This window comes from Schistocerca nitens, chromosome 2 (assembly GCF_023898315.1).
Source record: "Schistocerca nitens isolate TAMUIC-IGC-003100 chromosome 2, iqSchNite1.1, whole genome shotgun sequence".
Classification (NCBI taxonomy): Eukaryota; Metazoa; Arthropoda; class Insecta; order Orthoptera; family Acrididae; genus Schistocerca; species Schistocerca nitens.
Window position 1 is genome coordinate 932,613,163 of NC_064615.1, and position 18,852 is coordinate 932,632,014.

At 40.9% G+C, this 18,852-nt stretch overlaps 1 protein-coding gene across 1 annotated transcript in view; it reads left to right on the top strand.

Moving 5' to 3' along the window:
- The first annotated feature begins 1,303 nt into the window (after positions 1-1,303).
- The window catches only part of LOC126235457 (uncharacterized), a 121,376-nt gene continuing 103,827 nt past the window's right edge, over positions 1,304-18,852 (top strand). The window contains exon 1 of the mRNA XM_049944180.1: positions 1,304-1,363. The gene's annotated coding sequence lies outside the window, so the exon portion shown is untranslated. The remainder of the gene's footprint in view (positions 1,364-18,852) is intronic.

The following is an 18,852-nucleotide window of genomic DNA, read 5'->3' on the forward strand; positions in this document are numbered from 1 at the left end:
TTACATTGACAAAAGTAAAACTGTTTTATCGTCTTCTTGCATCAGCTTTAATATTGAATTTCCCTTTTGCGTGATGTTACAGTTGTTTTTGCGCCCTTAAGAACTTTCTGGTCCCTTAGGAAATTGTTTTGACATAACAATAACTTCACAACTGGGTATGATCGTATCTACGATCATGAAGTATTTAGAAAGACGATAACGCAATTTCTTAATCAATAGCATGCTAGCTGTGACTACTTCGAGTGACACGAAACTGCATGTGAAGACTATTCACATTTCATAATGCAATATTTTATGACAATGGTCAATCCATGATTCTTACGCCAATTGTGACTGATAAAACAGTTAGCCAAATCTCAATTTCCAACTTTTCCATTGAATAGTAACATCACTTTTATTTTGTTACATCACACTATGGACCATGAGAATCAATTGTACATTTCACATAGGCACACAGGCGTTGCGCCAGCTGCAAGAAGAGGGACCAATTGACAACAGACAGTGTTGAAGGGCTCTCACACGCTCAGTATGTACCGAGCAGTAATATTGTTCAATATATTGCGCGGGAGTGCGACACCAATAAAGGCGCAAGACAGGGTGAGTTACAAAAGGACTTTACAACATTGGAATGATACAGAAATTTACTGAGATAACTTACAGAATCGGTAGATGTGTTATTTTGTAACAAGCAAACAGTTTCACACAGAAGTGTTGTAAGGTTCTCGTATGTTTTATACTACTGTAAATAATTTACCTTTAGTGTACTGGGCCAAAGATGAATGAGCGCACTGTAGGAGTAACGAATAAGGTCCTTGACTCTGTATTTAGTGTTATCTTTGGCTGGCATGCTGGTCAGACAGTTGTGCAGCGCTGGGACATTCTTAGTTGGCACAGAGTAGTGTGCAGTTTAGTTTTTTCAGAGGAATGGATATGTTACTAGTGAATCTGGGACAAATTACCTGGAATACTTTATTACTGAGATGAAAATAGATTTATAATTCTTTCTTGTTCTTTAAATTGGCGGAGAAGGTTTTTGAAGGATTGTTGTAGGAATGTTGTAAATTTTTAAATGAGAGAAATTTGTAATTGTTAGAATCTTCTAATGCAGAGCTGTTTTTTCTCAATAGTCAGTTTGATTACTCAAAAAGCATTTTCTTTGCAGTAAAACCACCTTCATGATTCATAGTAAAGTTTTGAATTTTTTTCGTGTGTGCATTGCACCTTACGCCTCATGAAACAACAAACTGTTTATGACTAAAAAAATGGAGTAGATTACTTACCTTTAGCTGCTGCATCTAATGTATTGTATTTGACTTCGAGAACGTCAGTACTCCAGACACGAAAATAGCATGCTGAGCAAGAGGTAAGTCACTTTTATTTCAGGGCAGATCTCACCTTGCATTCATGTGTAACCTGTGTAGTCAGGTGTCGTGGTAGCAAGTACATTAATTTTCAGAGAACAGTGTTGGTAATTTCAAACAGTTATTTTCATCCGAGCAGATGTTCTTAATCTAACACTGCACTTCATATCGTGCACTGTATAGTTTTCACTGAGTACGCAGTTTCTTTTGGTATTTAATTACATACATTGTATTTCAAATTTTGCATTTCATGAAGCTTAATTTTTTTATTTCACTACACTGTTCATATGCACAAGACAGGGCCAACTGTCAGTTATGATCTGCAATTGAATACGTTATCTAAAGTACAAGTTGCGTGAGGAGAAAATTCCGAAATCAATGTATTCAGTTTTCTCTTGGACAGACAATATTTCACAGAAAGCTTACAATGTTGAGTGTCATTTTGGTCCGATGTGTTTACCATTTGTGATGTGGCGAACATCCAACCGGTAATCAGTATCTTCTCACACTCGTTGCAGCAAATCGGGCGTAGCAACTGCAACAACAGCGTAGATTCGATTTTTCAGGTTTACTAAATTGTTTCGTAGGGGAGGAACGTACATACATTTTTAATGAAACCCCAGAGAAAGAAATGCAGTGGTGTCAAGTCCTGGAAGAAAGGTAATCATCAATAGGCGGGAACCTGGTCATTCACCATTTTGCAGTGAACAACCAGTCTCAGCAAAGTTCTTGTGCAAAGAGTAAATTGTAGGCCTGCCTGGAGGTTCTTTAGCATTAGTGATGGGCTAAACTGCGATTTTCCGATATCAGTGATTTCTGTGAATGCTACTTTTCAGTATCTGTTATTCTTAACTGTGATTTGTCGCAGTTAAGAGTCGCAGTTAAGGAACATAGGTCGTGTATCCCTCCGCCACAACGATTTCTGCTACTTCCGCGATTTCTGCTACTTCTGCGATTTCTGTGACTTCTGCTACTTCTGCGATTTCTGTGATTCCTGCAATTTCTGCGACTTACCACCGTATGAAAGAGTTACATCTGTCAACACAGAAAATTGAATCTCAACAAAACTGTCATTGGCAAGTATGTTTTACGTTTTTTCTTCCGCTGGCTTTAATTTTGTTTTAAAGAAACAACTGTGAAAATATTAATAGTGTAATTAATATGTAAGTAGCAGTACAGTACCGTAATAGTTCGTATTTAGAAAATGAATTCTAACATATTGTTATGTTAACAGGTACCTGAACTACATTTCATTCACTCAGTAAAGTGATAACTCAAAATATCATTGTCAACAGATCTGAAGAAATTGCCACTGCGTCTTTAGACCGTTTTCGTCAGACGAGAGGTTAGTTTCTAAGCGTTTCGATGGACTTAATTACTTCAGTGAGATCGTTCTTGCAAATGTGATATTCATTATAACAAATATTAGCAATCTACTCTGTCAATTATATTGCTAGTAATTAATGACAGCAACAATTGTTTAATAATCCTTGTGTTTTTGCAGACACAGTTCTGACTCTGATTACTGGTTGCTGTACGTATCTATCCACATCAAGGCTGTTGAGAGAGACTCGTGAAGATTCAAGACAGCTCTTAGAGGATTTGCAGTTTAAAAGTGAAATAATCGTGAAATAAGTGTGTGAATGATTAAACTGTGTTTTATTGAAGTTGTTGTGCGATTTTAAAGGAATAATAAATGTCAAATACAGTGAGTGAATAATAAAAATCTCATTTTCCACATGTTTAAGCTGTCCTATACCCATAATTTTCCGCCACTTACTTATTGGTAAACACTTGTTGGAGAGTGACATGCCGCCCCCCCCCCCCTTTTCTCCACAATCTTGGTGTGACACTGACCTGTAACATATCTCGAAGTCTACAATATGCATTTTGAGGCTGTTGATATGAAAGTGGGAAGTACAGATCATCCAGTTGAATCAGGAATAGCTTAAGTGCATTACTTGAAAGTAACACAGGAAAAGCTTACTTATGTAGGTGGTAGTAGTGTCGGCAAAAAGTTCTTGTGTGTGAAGTTGCCATGTAGAACACCAGGTGTAAAACTTTTCTCCCGAGTCTTGAACTGTGTCGGAACAAAAGTGAGGCATTCATATGACTGTTTTCATTTCTCTACACTTATACAGATGTCTGAGTTCTGCTGTGTTAACATTGCAAAGTCCTGTAGGCATGTGGAGTATTAACCAAAACTGTCATATTGGAAGCAGAATCAAACACATTTGTTACGTTACTTGATATTTTCAGGAGAAAAAGGCAATGTTGCTTCTTATTAATATAATACATTCAGAGTCACAGCAGTATTTGACCAACCATAACTGATGCTGAATGTGCATGTCGTCATATAATATGAAGGGCTTATTTCAATAGTGGTACAAGTCCATTACCTCCACTTTTCTGTCTATAATGCTTCTGAAATTAGTGATCCAAACAAACATAAATAAAGGTTCATCTCTAGCAAGAAGCCATATGCTTGAATATTTCTAGTATCTCAACTGCAGATTTTTCAGCGCTCATTTAACTTTACGACTCTGTATCTCAAAATTAACAAAAATGGACTTGTACCACTATTGAAATAAGCCCTTCATATGCACACACAGCACATCGATCTCGTGAGGCACAAGGCTCTCATAACGAAGTACGTCCGTCGGTCAACAGATGGCACTAGGAAAAGTATGTTAACTGCGCTTTTTAGTTGCTACTTGCGACTCTTAGTTGCGATTTGTCACAGAAATCGCAGTTTGACTCGGTAGCGAATAGCGTAGTATGAACTTTGCTCAACAGAGGGCAGTGCTAGCTGCGCTTTTTAGTTGCTACTTGCGACTCTTAGTTGCGACTTGTCACGGAAATCGCAGTTGGACTCAATAGTGTATCGCAGAGATGGGCGTAGTACGAACTTTGACCCACAGATGCCACTGTTAACCGCGCTTTCTAGTTGCTACTTGCGACTCTTAGTTGCGACTTGTCACGGAAATCGCAGTTAGACTCGATACCGTATCGCAGAGATGGACGTAGTACGAACTTTGGCCAAAAGATGGCACTGTTAACCGCACTTTCTAGTTGCTACTTGCGACTCTTAGTTGCGACTTGTCACGGAAATCGCAGTTAGACTCGATACCGTATCGCAGAGATGGACGTAGTACGAACTTTGGCCAACAGATGGCACTGTTAACTGCGCTTTTTAGTTGCTACTTGCGACTCTTAGTTGCGACTTGTCACGGAAATCGCAGTTGGACTCCATAGCGTACCGCAGAGATGGACGTAGTACGAACTTTGGCCAACAGATGCCACTGTTAACCGCGCTTTTTAGTTGCTACTTGCGACTCTTAGTTGCGACTTGTCACTGAAATCGCAGAAAGCAGTGCTAAATTCGACCAATAGATGGCTCACGTCTTTGAATGTAAAATACTACTTACGACTGCTAACTGTGACTGAAATCGCAGTTAGATTCTGTTGCTACTGTGATATCTGTGACTTCTCAGTCACTGTGATTTCTAACAGATACGCGATTTCCTGCCCACCACTATTTAGCATATTCGGTGTGAAATTTACTCCGAACGGTTGTTGCAGAGTATGTTTCACGAAATCAAAACACACAGCGAGCACGCTCCGGACAAGTGAAAGTAGCGATTTTATTTGAGCGCTAAGCTACCGCTCCTGGTGAGGAATGGGGCACTGATGCACTGTATGAATCAAACTTGAGGTTTTTCGCTACAAAATGACTCATCTACCGATTCTGTAACTGGTCTCAAAAATTTCTATTCATTCCAAACTTGTAAAATCCTTTTTGTCTCATTTTGTATTACTGCACAATGTTTACGTTCGGAACGCGTCAGAACTCTGCCTTCGCGTCTCGATGAAACAGAACTCGCATGTACTACGGCTGCAATCGCTGCGTGCAGTGAAAAGAAAAAGAAGAGGAAGCCGCGGTGGGGGTAAAAGTGACTTATAAGGCGTTCTACACATGACCATACTAACATACTAAGAGAACTTGCAGCAGAGCCAGAGGAATTTTTTTGAGGGATGAATGAGAAATCTTTCACGAACTGGAGAAACTCGTTACACGTTATGTACACAGAAAAGATACTGATCACATACTCGTCGAATTTTACTTTCCACAATGCTGGTGGCACTCTGTAAACATGAAAAGAGTACAGATACATTATTGTAGAACAGGGCCCTTCAGGACGTATGCACCAGCGCATCGCGGAATGCTGAATACGTTCTCAATATGATGACAACGTTGCAACCCCCCTCCCCGCCCTTCTCATCGGCTTGGCGGAATAGCGCTGTCTCTCTTTTTCCTTAGGCTTTTCTCGCCCGCTGCACCTTTCAGACTTCATCTCTGTTTTCTTCGTCATTGCCAAATGTTTATGTGCAGTGGGTGGATATCTTACTTTGGTGAGACATGATTAACAATGCAAAAGGTGTTTAAATAATAATAAAAATGACATTATATTTGGTTTGAACAGAAAATTATCTTTTATATTTTCTCCTTTTTTATTTGTAATTACGCTACTAAAATCTGGCTGGCCGATTCTTAGAGCATTTCTTAAATTACAATCAAAAATACGTGTACGCAATGCAGTTTTCGTACAAGTCAAAACGGAAAAAAACCTTTCACAGATATGTGTGGAACCAAACGTACAAATAATCTACGCTGCTTGTCTGTACAGATTAGAAAATTTTCTATTGCTATCGAAAGGGGCCTAAGAAACAAATCAAGTATTGGCTGCAAGTTAGTAATTTCCTGTGACAAAAACAAAATAACCAAACTTAATAAACATAAGTAACATGTAAAATTGCTTCGAAATATTAAAAGGCGATATGTTTTAATGAAAATGTACTGTGGACCATTGTTTTTAAAGTAATGATACACCTATATCTTTAACAAAATAGGTATAGCGGTACATTACCTTGAATCTGTCGCCGCGCGTGATTAGCCGAGCTGTCTCAGGCGCTGCAGTCATGGACTGTGCGGCTGGTCCCGGCGGAGGAACGAGTCCTCCCTCGGGCATGGGTGTGTGTGTGTTTGTCTTTAGGATAATTTAAGTTAAGTAGTGTGTAAGTTTAGGGACTGATGGCCTTAGCAGTTAAGTCCCATAAGATTTCACACACATTTGCAGCCGGCCGAAGTGGCAGTGCGGTTCTAGGCGCTACAGTCTGGAAACGCGCGACCGCTACGGTCGCAAGTTCAAATCCTGCCTCGGGCATGGATGTGTGTGATGTCCTTAGGTTAGTTAGGTTTAAGTAGTTCTAAGTTCTAGGGGACTGATGACCTCAGAAGTTAAGTCCCATAGTGCTCAGAGCCATTTTTTGGAATCTGTCACTTAACTCGTTTTTAATGGATTGTAGCACCTTCACGTACTTTTTACAGCGCGTTCCTTCCCACACAGATGGCGTCAATACCGCAGTACCGTTTTGAATAAAGCACTTTTAAAAATTCGGATGCATTACTGAAGATATAATTTATATATCGCGTACCTAGCTGTGGATAGTGTTGCATAATTTTCTGTGAAAGATTGTTTTTGAGTGGCTGAAGCTTAATGGAAAGTTTTATTTTATCAAACATATCGTTAATGAGATTATTTTTGGAGTTTCAGACTTAAATCATTTAAGAAAGCCATAATGTCTTCTAAAAATCCTAAATCAGCTAGTCATTCAGGGTCTTAAAAATGGTGCTCAAGACGTCCTTTGTTCTGCAAAAACTGATTCACGGAGAGGCATATTCAAAAAAATTCGCGAAGTCACTTTACCTTTGCTCAACCAGCGTACCTCATCATGGTACGGGATATCTGGATACACCTCTTCAAATGAAATAAAAAATTCCTTTAACTGACGATGAATGAGCCCGTGAGAACAAACACAATTTACGATATGCACCAGTACAGTCATCACGCCTTGAAGACCGATAACTTTTCCAAAAGGAGCCTCTTGTGCCAAACAGTGAACGGAAGGTAAATCCAGCATGCTAAGGTTTTTCCACAGTAGGACTGTAAATCCTTTTACTTTACTGCGAATTGGTAGCGTTCCGTTTGTCGTTTCAGAAAACAGCTTTTTCCAAGTGAGTCATATTCCTTCAGCAGCCAAGAGACGGCTAACGTCAGTGTACGAATACTAATCAGTTGCGATGGAGTGAGCTAGAATGTTTTCAGTTTTGGCTTCCAACTGTTCATGCAAATTCCCAGCAATGTCGCTGATTCGCCGAGGTATTATCATATTGGAGAGAGATATTCTGTTGTATGCCAGACTTAATGTAGTATTCATTGTCTCTAATACGTCCACAAAATATTTATTAACGGCCCTTCCATAAACGGCTCCCAGCTCTTGCCAAACGTAGAGTAACTTTATAACTAGCCTTAGGAGTCCTGTCGCAGCACCCATCATCTTCTTCGCCATAGATTAGAGAAGAAGGATTGTGTCAAGAATAATACAAGCTAAAATGAATACGCTTCCGAGAAGAATATAAACAAACTTAATTTCGTTTCGCAGTACCTTTAACCAAAATGCAGAATTCTCTACTGTAACTTCCTTAACTAGTCCTGTCTGACTTCTCCTATGGTTTCACCATACTTTTCTGAACGCAGTTTGCTATATTGCCTTTCACTAGGCCATTTTCTTACACATGTAATCACTGTACTGCAGATTAGGCTTTTGGCTTTATAGTCGCAACTAACAAAAAATGAGAAATTTCCCACTCCAGTTTAAACGGACTTTCAGAAATCTTTGCTTTTTTCGGACAGAGTTTTCCAATTCTTGTAACTGTCTTGCGCTTATTTGTTTCAGTGTTTACAGTGCTGAAAAGCCATCTATCAACGCACTTTTGTCGGCGCGCCGCGCCCGCTTCACCGTGCAAGCTGACATGACACGAATTAAGACGAGTTCGACCGATGCTCCATGCAAAAACTCTGCACCTTAATTTTGCACGAGCGCGATTTTGTGTGTGTGAGACGCCGCGTTGTAGAGGATCAATGCGTTGTGCTTTACGTATTACTGAATACACTCGCCATCGAAGCTAAATCAAACTGATCCTAAGTAAAAGGGGAATCTAAACAAAATCAAAAGCTATTAATCACAAACCAAAAATCAAGATAGTCTCGCCGATTCTAACAGTCTTGACAGCAGAGCCAGATGACTATCGAAATACTGTAACAGTGAACGAGGAATCTTTCAACGATTTGATGAATCTCGTTACGTTATGTAATCTCGTAAGAAAAGGTACTGTTTCCATACTCATTGGATTTCATTTACCACAATGCTGGTCGCGATCTACAAACATGAAACGAGTAAGATAACATCATTGTAGAGGATCAGTAGGTTGCACTGTTATGTATTTCTGCAATAAATAATCAAAGTTTCTGAAACGAGCAAAGAAATGGCAGCAGTATCATTTCCCTGCACTTAAAACATTTCTTTCGAATGTTTCTACAGCTAGTCACTGGTTTCATTTGTACTTCCTGATGTATTCTTATTCATATGACGTCACTGTATTAGTTGTTTGCACGTCCACAAATCACAAAGTCTCGGCATGAACTGCTGTGTTGTGAAATATCAGCTTCACACAGTACAATATGTTGCGCATATTATGAGCGTGTGTCAGTATTTTTAAAGCTCAGAAGCTTCCGTCGATACATTACACAAACAATCAATACCGCTCTCAGACAGTTAATATTTTTGCGCAGTACTCAATATTGAACATGTGGGGGTCGCTTTACACAATGTGTCCTTCAGATATAAAAAAAACTGACACAGAAATTTTAGTAGGCCTAATGTAGGCAGAGAAGAGGCCTTGTCTTTGGAATACAAGGATAGAAGATACAAGCATAGAAACAAGAAAGACACGGCATGGTATGATATTTGCTGTGAATTAATTCTAATTATGGCTGAGCATTCAAGTACAAAGAGAAAAATCTGTTGGTTGGTATGTTTTCATCTCGGCATTACTAACAGTTCTGGATTACACTATTAATCGAAATCAAAACAGAATTAGTGATTTATTTTCTCCAAACACATTACGCATTTTCGTTTAGAGATTCGTCATCAGTGACGAGTTTTGAGAAACTCCAGTTTCCATTTGTTGATATGTCACATGATATTTCATCTGGCTCATTAACAGAATTTACAGAACTGTGAGTTCCTAAGAGAGTGATTCTGCGATAGTTTATCTCTGGTTTTAAAATGAAATTAACTGTTAATGCAATATGAACTTAGAACGTCACTATACCCGACTTCATAAACAGCATACGAAAGAGAAGCGCGAGGCACATCAGTAAACTTCACATAGCACGTGGCAATACATCGGTGTTGGCACGTAGCAGAACGTAGCGGCCTTCCGCCTACACAGTCCTCCCACATCAACGTTCGACGTCAATGTGCAGTAACCACTCACAGGTAGCAGGTGTTAACACTATCAGTGGAGCGAATATAAAGTGGGACGTGGAAAACAGTGTAGTCGTCGTAACACAAAACAAGCACTGTGGCAGCAGTTGTGTAGCATACGCCATAGATGACAGCTGCGGGGTTGTGTACGGGCGAGAATAGATGCGTGACTGTTGAGCAAGTGACTGGCCAAGTTGCTACTAACGGTGTCTGCACAACGATCGTTCAGTGAATGTTGCGGTGTATGGGCCTCCGCAGCAGGCACCTCGGTCGCCCACCTGTGCTAGAATCCATTCGCCATAATAATAAACCTGATCTAAACATTGCATTATGTATTCTTGCGCGTTTGCTGGAACGTCATTGGGTTTCCGTTTCACGTGCGCTGCAGCCAGCTGTCTCGAGTACTGTCAAGTACGATATAAGGATACGTTTTGTGCTCTGCTTTACTCGCACATTGACTTAGCGATAGCCGGCCGAGGTGGCCGAGCGTTTGTAGGCGCTACAGTCTGGAACCGCGCGACCGCTATGGTCGCAGGTTCGAATCGTGCCTCGGGCATGGATGTGTGTGATGTCCTTAGGTTAGTTAGGTTGAAGTAGTTCTAAGTTCTAGGGGACTCATGACCTCAGAATTCCCATAGTGCTCAGAGCCATTTGAACCATTTTTTTGACTTAGTGATAATACGGGACAACAGCTTTACCGGCACATTTAATTTGGACAGCACTGGGCGTTCAGCTGGTACAGCTAGCTTGCAGTGACGTGGCCAGCTGCAGTTCACACGTAACAAGAGACGAGCAGAGGAGCAATACAGCTTCGACTGTCATTTAATTTTTAAGCAGAATGAAATAATGCACTGCAAATCTCCCACAATATGCTCCTTAGACGACCTGACGAAAATCACAACACGTTATCGTTTTTAGCTAACGTACTATTGATTACAACGAATTACGAAAATCCGTGACTTAACCATAGGGTAATTTTTCTGCATAAGCTGTGGGTAACGTAAGAGACTATTGAAGGATTTCACCGTATAGTTAAATATTGAAGCCTCTGAAGATATTACTTACAGTCAGTCGTCTGGTAATCTCTTAGCTCCTTCCTTATCCGAAACTAAGAAATACATTTAAATTCTGGAAGTGTCGTTTGCTACGTTGTTAACGAGCCTATCAACAACAGAATCCACGAAGCCAACCAGGCGCAGCATTTTCTCTTCTTTTATGACGAGCTGTTCTATATCCCGCCAGCGATCTGCAGTGACGTGTGAAAAAGCTGCGTGCGTTAGTTCCAGTACGTCTGGCAGCTTAACAGTCTTGTTACTTCTCGGGCCAAATCCTGCAGCTCCATATCAGTTCTGTTGGGTTCATATTGTAATGGTGCTGTAGCAAATGTAAAAATGCAGCGTTTGTACGATGCATTCGATGCTGTGAAATCGATTGTTTTCCATGTTTCTACGATACGTATCTACCTCCGTAGTATAAAATGATGGGCATAGTCCAAATAAAGAGGATTTGATTTTTTCATTTTTGCTTTACAAATTTAAACTGTTATCTTTTCTTAATTTCAACAACTTTTATGAACAGTCTTTCATAAAACATCGATAATTAAGAATTTGTATTGGAAATGGAAACAGGAATTTCGCGTCCAGTATGTAATTAGAAACAAGAAGTCGTGCATTATTCATAAAAAAATTATGATGAGTTTTATAATTACGAGATGTAGGTATTTCGCATGGAACGAGAAAAAAAGTGATACTGTGGAGGTTTGAACCACGGCACGAACAACCGCATTACGCTACCGATTGCGCTACACTTTCAATGTGAGTGTTTATCAACTGCAATATATTCACCACTGGAAAAACTTCAAAGCCGATTATCTTCAGTAACTGATGAAAAACATTAAGAACAGCCTAAATCTCGGCACTTCTTAACCGTGTTTCACTACGGGACAGAAAGCAGTCTCAGTCATTTTCATACTGCGCATTATCAGCGCGACAATCAGAGCACAACGCTGAAGAGGCTGTGACTGTACACAATTTTTGAAATAAAAACTATGTAGCTAAAGCGTGATTAAGAAAAACTTTAATGGCTTTTAATACATTTGAATACCTTTCAGTTTCATTTAAGGTAACTTAGTAATAAAATATCTAATACATAAGTAGGACCTACTTCCAAGAGCGTAACAACACTAGTGTACGTGTGCTACGGCTTCTGACCAATCATCGCATCTGTGTTTGTTTACATCAGGTTTATCCTTATGCTGAACGGATTACAGCTGCTGATCATCGGCGAAGAAGGCTTGATTTTGTACGCCGGTACCGGAACTAGGCGTATAGCGAGTGGCGACAGGTGTCCTTTCCAGATGAATCACGTTCTATGCGCCATCGGACAGGTGGCCGCTGGTGTGTAGGTCGTGAAATGTCTGTAGGAAGGAGCGGAATATTTTCGTGGTATTCCCTGGCTGATCTCGTTATTCTCGAAGACACAATGGAACGACAGAAGTATGCTTCTATCCTTGGGATCATGCCCACCGCTACGTGCAGTTTTTCTCCTCGACATGATGGCATTTACCAACAGGGCAATGCATCGTATCACACAGCTCACAGCGTACTCGCGTAGTTTAAAGAGCAACAGAATGAGTTTGCTGTACTCCCCTGAGCACCAAATTCCCCGGTTTTAAATTCAGTCGAGAATCTGTAGGAACATCTCGATTGGGATGTTCGCGCCATGGAACCTCAACCGAGAAACCTAGCACTGTTCTCCATGGCAATGGAGTCGGTATTGCTCCACATCCCTTGTCGGTACCTTCCAGAGTTTCACTGACTCTTTACCTGTAAGTGTCGCAGCGGTCTGCACTGCAAAATGTGGAGATTCACACATTTGTCAGGTGGTCACATTCATGTGACTGGGCATTTTATATTCAATGATGAGACAAAATATTATGACCATTAACCAGCGCGAGTTTCAATACCGCCTATTGGCATTGCGGGCATGTGACGTGATAAAGAAAAGTATTAAATCGGATGCAGACCAATGGTGTATCATTTCAGTGGCGATATAGGACGCAAATGGGATAATCACTGACACGATCGACTTTTACAAAGGGAAGATTGTTATCGCCCTGTACGTGGAAACGAGCATCTATTGAAGGACAGTGAATCCACGAGTTTGCTATAAGGTGCAGGTGCAAACCTCATCACAGAACGCGGAAATTGGAGTCTTGCCGCTCTGAAAAGCAGACTAGATGGCTATCTGTGGCAGGTCTGAAGAGAGTGCAATGCGGATGCAGGCACAAGTGTTTCAAAACACATCGTTCAACGCACATTGTTGAATACGGGATCTGCAGCAGACCACCTCTACGTGTTCCAATGTTGATCCAACTTCAGCGAAGATTGCAATGGGCACTGGATCATCGAGACTAGACAGTGGATCGATGAAAACGTATCACGTGGTCGGAAGAATCACGTTTCATGTTACACTAGGTCCAGGTACATTGTCACAGAGGCGAACGGCTATTCGAAAAGAGCCGCGGACAGAGACTAGTGGGGGACACTCAGATGTTTAGGACGGGTGGTAGGGACAGAGCATCGAGCGACATTATAGTGAGTGCACTATCCGAAAATTACCTCGAGCAATTAAACAGAGAATCGACTCGTGGAGATAACATCTTGGACCTACTGATAACAAACAGACACGAACTTTTCGACTCTGTAAGTGCAGAATAGGGAATCAGTGATCATAAGGCCGTTGCAGCATCCCTGAATATGGAAGTTAATAGGAATATAAAAAAAGGGAGGAAGGTTTATCTGTTTAGCAAGAGTAATAGAAGGCAGATTTCAGACTACCTAACAGATCAAAACGAAAATTTCTGTTCCGACACTGACAATGTTGAGTGTTTATGGAAAAAGTTTAAGGCAATCGTAAAATGCGTTTTAGACAGGTACATGCCGAGTAAAACTGTGAGGGACGGGAAAAACCCACCGTGGTTCAACAACAAAGTTAGGAAACTACTACGAAAGCAAAGAGAGCTTCACTCCAAGTTTAAACCCAGCCAAAACCTCTCAGACAAACAGAAGCGAAACGATGTCAAAGTTAGCTTAAGGAGGGCTATGCGTGAAGCGTTCAGTGAATTCGAAAGTAAAATTCATGTACCGACTTAACAGAAAATCCTAGGAAGTTCTGTTCTTACGTTAAATCAGTAAATGGCTCGAAACAGCATATCCAGACACTCCGGGATGATGATGGCATTGAAACAGAGGATGACACGCGTAAAGCTGAAATACTAAACACCTTTTTCCTTCCACAGAGGAAGACCGCACTGCAGTTCCTTCTCTAAATCCTTGCACAAACGAAAAAATTTCTGACATCGAAATAAGTGTCCAAGGAATAGAAAAGCAACTGGAATCACTCAACAGAGGAAAGTCCACTGGACCTGACGGGATACCAATTCGGTTGTACACAGAGTACGCGAAAGTACTTGCCCCCCTTCTAACAGCCGTGTACCGCAAGTCTCTAGAGGAACGGAAGGTTCCAAACGATTGGAAAAGAGCACAGGTAGTCCCAGTCTTCAAGAAGGGTCGTCGAGCAGATGCGCAAAACTATAGACGTATATCTCTGACGTCGAGCTGTTGTAGAATTTTAGAACATGTTTTTTGCTCGAGTATCATGTCGTTTTTGGAAACCCAGAATCTACTCTGTAGGAATCAACATGGATTCCGGAAACAGCGATCGTGTGAGACCCAACTCACTTTATTTGTTCATGAGACCCAGAAAATATTAGATACAGGCTCCCAGGTAGATGCTATTTTCCTTGACTTCTGGAAGGCGTTCGATACAGTTCCGCACTGTCGCCTGATAAACAAAGTAATAGCCTACGGAGTATCAGACCAGCTGTGTGGCTGGATTGAAGAGTTTTTAGCAAACAGAACACAGCATGTTGTTATAAATGGAGAGACGTCTACAAACGTTAAAGTAACCTCTGGCGTGCCAGAGGGGGGTGTTATGGGACCATTGCTTTTCACAATATATATAAATGACCTAGTAGATAGTGTCGGAAGTTCCATGCGGCTTTTCGCGGATGATGCTGTAGTATACAGAGAAGTTGCAGCATTAGAAAATTGTAGCGAAATGCAGGAAGATCTGCAGCGGATAGGCACTTGGTGCAGGGAGTGGCAACTGACCCTTAACATAGACAAATGTAATGTATTGCGAATACATAGAAAGAAGGATCCTTTATTGTATGATTATATGATAGCGGAACAAACACTGGTAGCAGTTGCTTCTGTAAAATATCTGGGAGTATGCGTGCGGAACGATTTGAAGTGGAATGATCATATAAAATTAATTGTTGGTAAGGCGTGTACCAGGTTGAGATTCATTGGGAGAGTCCTTAGAAAATGTAGTCCATCAACAAAGGAGGTGGGTTACAAAACACTCGTTCGACCTATACTTGAGTATTGCTCATCAGTGTGGGATCCGTACCAGATCGGGTTGACGGAGGAGATAGAGAAGATCCAAAGAAGAGCAGCGCGTTTCGTCACAGGGTTATTTGGTAACCGTGATAGCGTTACGGAGATGTTTAGCAAACTCAAGTGGCAGACTCTACAAGAGAGGCGCTCTGCATCGCGGTGTAGCTTGCTGTCCATGTTTCGAGAGGGTGGGTTTCTGGATGAGGTATCGAATATATTGCTTCCCCCTACTTATACCTCCCGAGGAGATCACGAATGTAAAATTAGAGAGATTCGAGCGCACTCGGAGGCTTTCAGACCTTCGTTCTTCCCGCGAACCATATGCGACTGGAACAGAAAAGGGAGGTAATGACAGTGGCACGTAAAGTGCCCTCCGTCACACACCGTTGGGCGGCTTGCGGAGTGTAAATGTAGATGTATTATGCTTTGGGTGCACTCACCTAGGATTTCACAGGTCCTGTGGTGGTAATCGAAGGCCCCTTGATAGCTGTAGACTGTATGAACATTGTGGGCCACCTCCAGTCCTTCATGCTTGATGTCTTCCTCAATGGTATCGTTCAGCAGGATAACTGTCCACTGTCCATTTCACAAAGACAGAGTCGTGCAAGAGTGGTTTGTGGAGCATGATAGTAAGCTCTCATTGATTTCTTGGAACACCAAAGTTGACAGATCTGAACCAGATGGAACATATCTGCGACACTATTGGGCGGCACTCTGCAAGAACAAACCACCAGCCTGTAACTTAGGGAAACTTGCTGCCCTATTTGCAGAGATCTGGTACCACATACGTCCGGAAAACAGCCAAGTATCCATCCATGAAGATCGCTGCTATATTGCATTCCAAAGATGAACCAATGAACCAACCCACTATTAACGAGGTCGTCATAATTTTTTGGCTTAACAGTGTATATCACCCAATTTTCAACATTCATCGGTAGCAGCACATATCAAATACTTTTATTCTCTTCTGTTCCAGTTTTCCCACAGACAGTGTTTCACTTCCATACAATACTGTACTCCAGACGTAGATTCTCAGAAATTTCTTCCTCAAATTAAGGCCTATGTTTGATACTAGTAGACTTCTATTTGCTAGGAATGCCCTTTTTGCCATTGCTAGTCTGCTTTTGATGTCCTCCTTGCTCCGTCCGTCATTGGTTATTTTGCTGCCAAGGTAGCAGAATTCCTTAACTTCACCAACTTCGTGAACATCAGTCCTGATGTTAAGTTTCTCGATGTTCTCATTTCTGCTACTTCTCATTACTTTCGTCTTTCTTCGATTTACTCTCAGTCCATATTGTGTACTCATTAGACTGTTCATACCGTTCAGGAGATCTTCACTTTCATTCTGGATAGCAATATCATCAGCGAATCATATCATTGATATTCTTTCACCTTGAATTTCAGTTCTACTCCTGAACCTTTCTTTTATTTCCATCATTGCTTCTTCGATGTACAGACTAAACTGTAGGGGCGAAAGACTATATCCCTGTCTTACACCCTTCTTCATCCGAGCACTTCGTACTTGGTCGTCCACTCTTTCCTTCTTGGCTCTTGTAGATATTGTATATTACCCGTCTCTTCCTATAGCTTATTCCTGTTTTTCTCAGAGTTTCGAACATCTTGCACCATATTACACTATCGCACGCTTTTTCCAGGTCGACAAATCGTATGTACGTGTGTTGATTTTTCTTGCTTCCATTATCATCCGCAACTTAGAATTGCCTTTCTGGCGCCTTCACCTTTACTAAAGCCAAAATGATATTCGTCTAGCACAACCTCAATTTTCTTTTCCATTCTTCCGTATATTATTCTTGTCAGCAACTTGGATACGTGAGCTGTTAAGCTGATTGTGCGATAATTCTCGCACTTGTCAGCTCTTTCAGTATTCGGAATTGTGTAGATTATATTTTTCCGAAAGTCAGATGGTATGTCGCCAGACTCATACATTCTACACACCAACGTGAATAGTCGTTTTGTTGCCACTTCCCCCAATTATGTTAGACATTCTGATGGAACGTTATCTATCTCTTCTGCCTCATTTGATCTTAAGTCCTCCAAATCTCTTTTAAATTCTAATTCTAATACTGGATCCCCTATCCATTCGTCTCTAAAGAATTCGCGTTAGTATTTTGCAGCCGTGACTTATTAAACTGATAGTTCAATAATTTTCACATCTGTCGCTTTCTTTGGGATTGGAATTATTATATTCTTCTTGAAGTCTGAGGGTATTTCGCCTGTATCATATATCTTGCTCACCAGATGGTAGAGTTTTGTCAGGACTGGCTCTCCCAAGGCCATCAGTAGTTCTAATGGAATGTTGTCTACTCCCGGGGCCTTGTTTCGACTCAGGTCTTTCAGTGCTCTAACTCTTCACTCAGTATCATATCTCCCATTTCATCTTCATCTACATCCTCTTCCATTTCCATAATATTGTCCTCAATTACATCGCCCTTGTATAGATCCTCTATATACTCCTTCCACCTTTCTGCTTTCCCTTCTTTGCTTAGAACTGGGTTTCCATCTGAGCTCTTGATATTCATACAAGTCGTTCTCTTTTCTCCATAGGTCTCTTTAATTTTCCTGTTGGCGGTATCTATCTTACCCATAGTGAGATAAGTCTCTACATCCTTACATTTGTCCTCTAGCCATCCCTGCTTAGCCATTTTGCACTTCCTGTCGATCTCATTTTTTGAGACGTTTATATTCCTTTTTGCCTGCTTCATTTACTGCATTTTTATATTTTCTCCTTTCATCAATTAAATTCAATATTTCTTCTGTTACCCAAGGATTTCTACCAGCCCTCGTCTTTTTACCTACTTGATCGTATGCTGCCTTCACTACTTCATCCCTCAGAGCTACACATTCTTCTTCTGCTGTATTTCTTTCCCCCATTCCTGTCAATTGTTCCCTTATGCTCTCCCTGAAACGCTCTACAACCTCTGGTTTAGTCAGTTTATCAAGGTCCCATCTCCTTAAATTCCCACCTTTTTGCAGTTTCTTCAGTTTTAATCTACAGTTCGTAACCAATAGATTGTGGTCAGAGTCCACATCTTCCCCTCGAAATTTCTTACAATTTAAAACCTGGTTCCTAAATCTCTGTCTTACCATTATATAATCTATCTGATACCTTTTAGTATCTCCAGGGTTCTTCCATGTATACAACCTTCTTTCATGATTCTTGAACCAAGTGTTAGCTATGATTAAGTTATGCTCTGTGCAAAATTCTACCAGACGGCTTCCTCTTTCATTTCTTCCCCCCAATCCATATTCGCCCACTACGTTTTCTTCTCTCCCTTTTCCTACTTACGAATTCAAGTCACCCATGACTATTAAATTTCTTCTCCCTTCACTATCTGAATAATTTTTTTTTATTTCATCATACATTTCTTCAATTTCTTCGTCATCTGCAGAGCTAGTTGGCATATAAACTTGTACTACTGTGGTAGGCGTGGGCTTCGTGTCTATCTTGGCCACAACAATGCGTTCACTATGCTGTTTGTAGTAGCTTACCCGCACTCCTATTTTTTTATTCATTATTAAACCTACTCCTGCATTACCCCTATCTGATTTTGTATTTATAACCCTGTATTCGCCTGACCAAAAGTCTTGTTCCTCCAGCCACCGAACTTCACTAATTC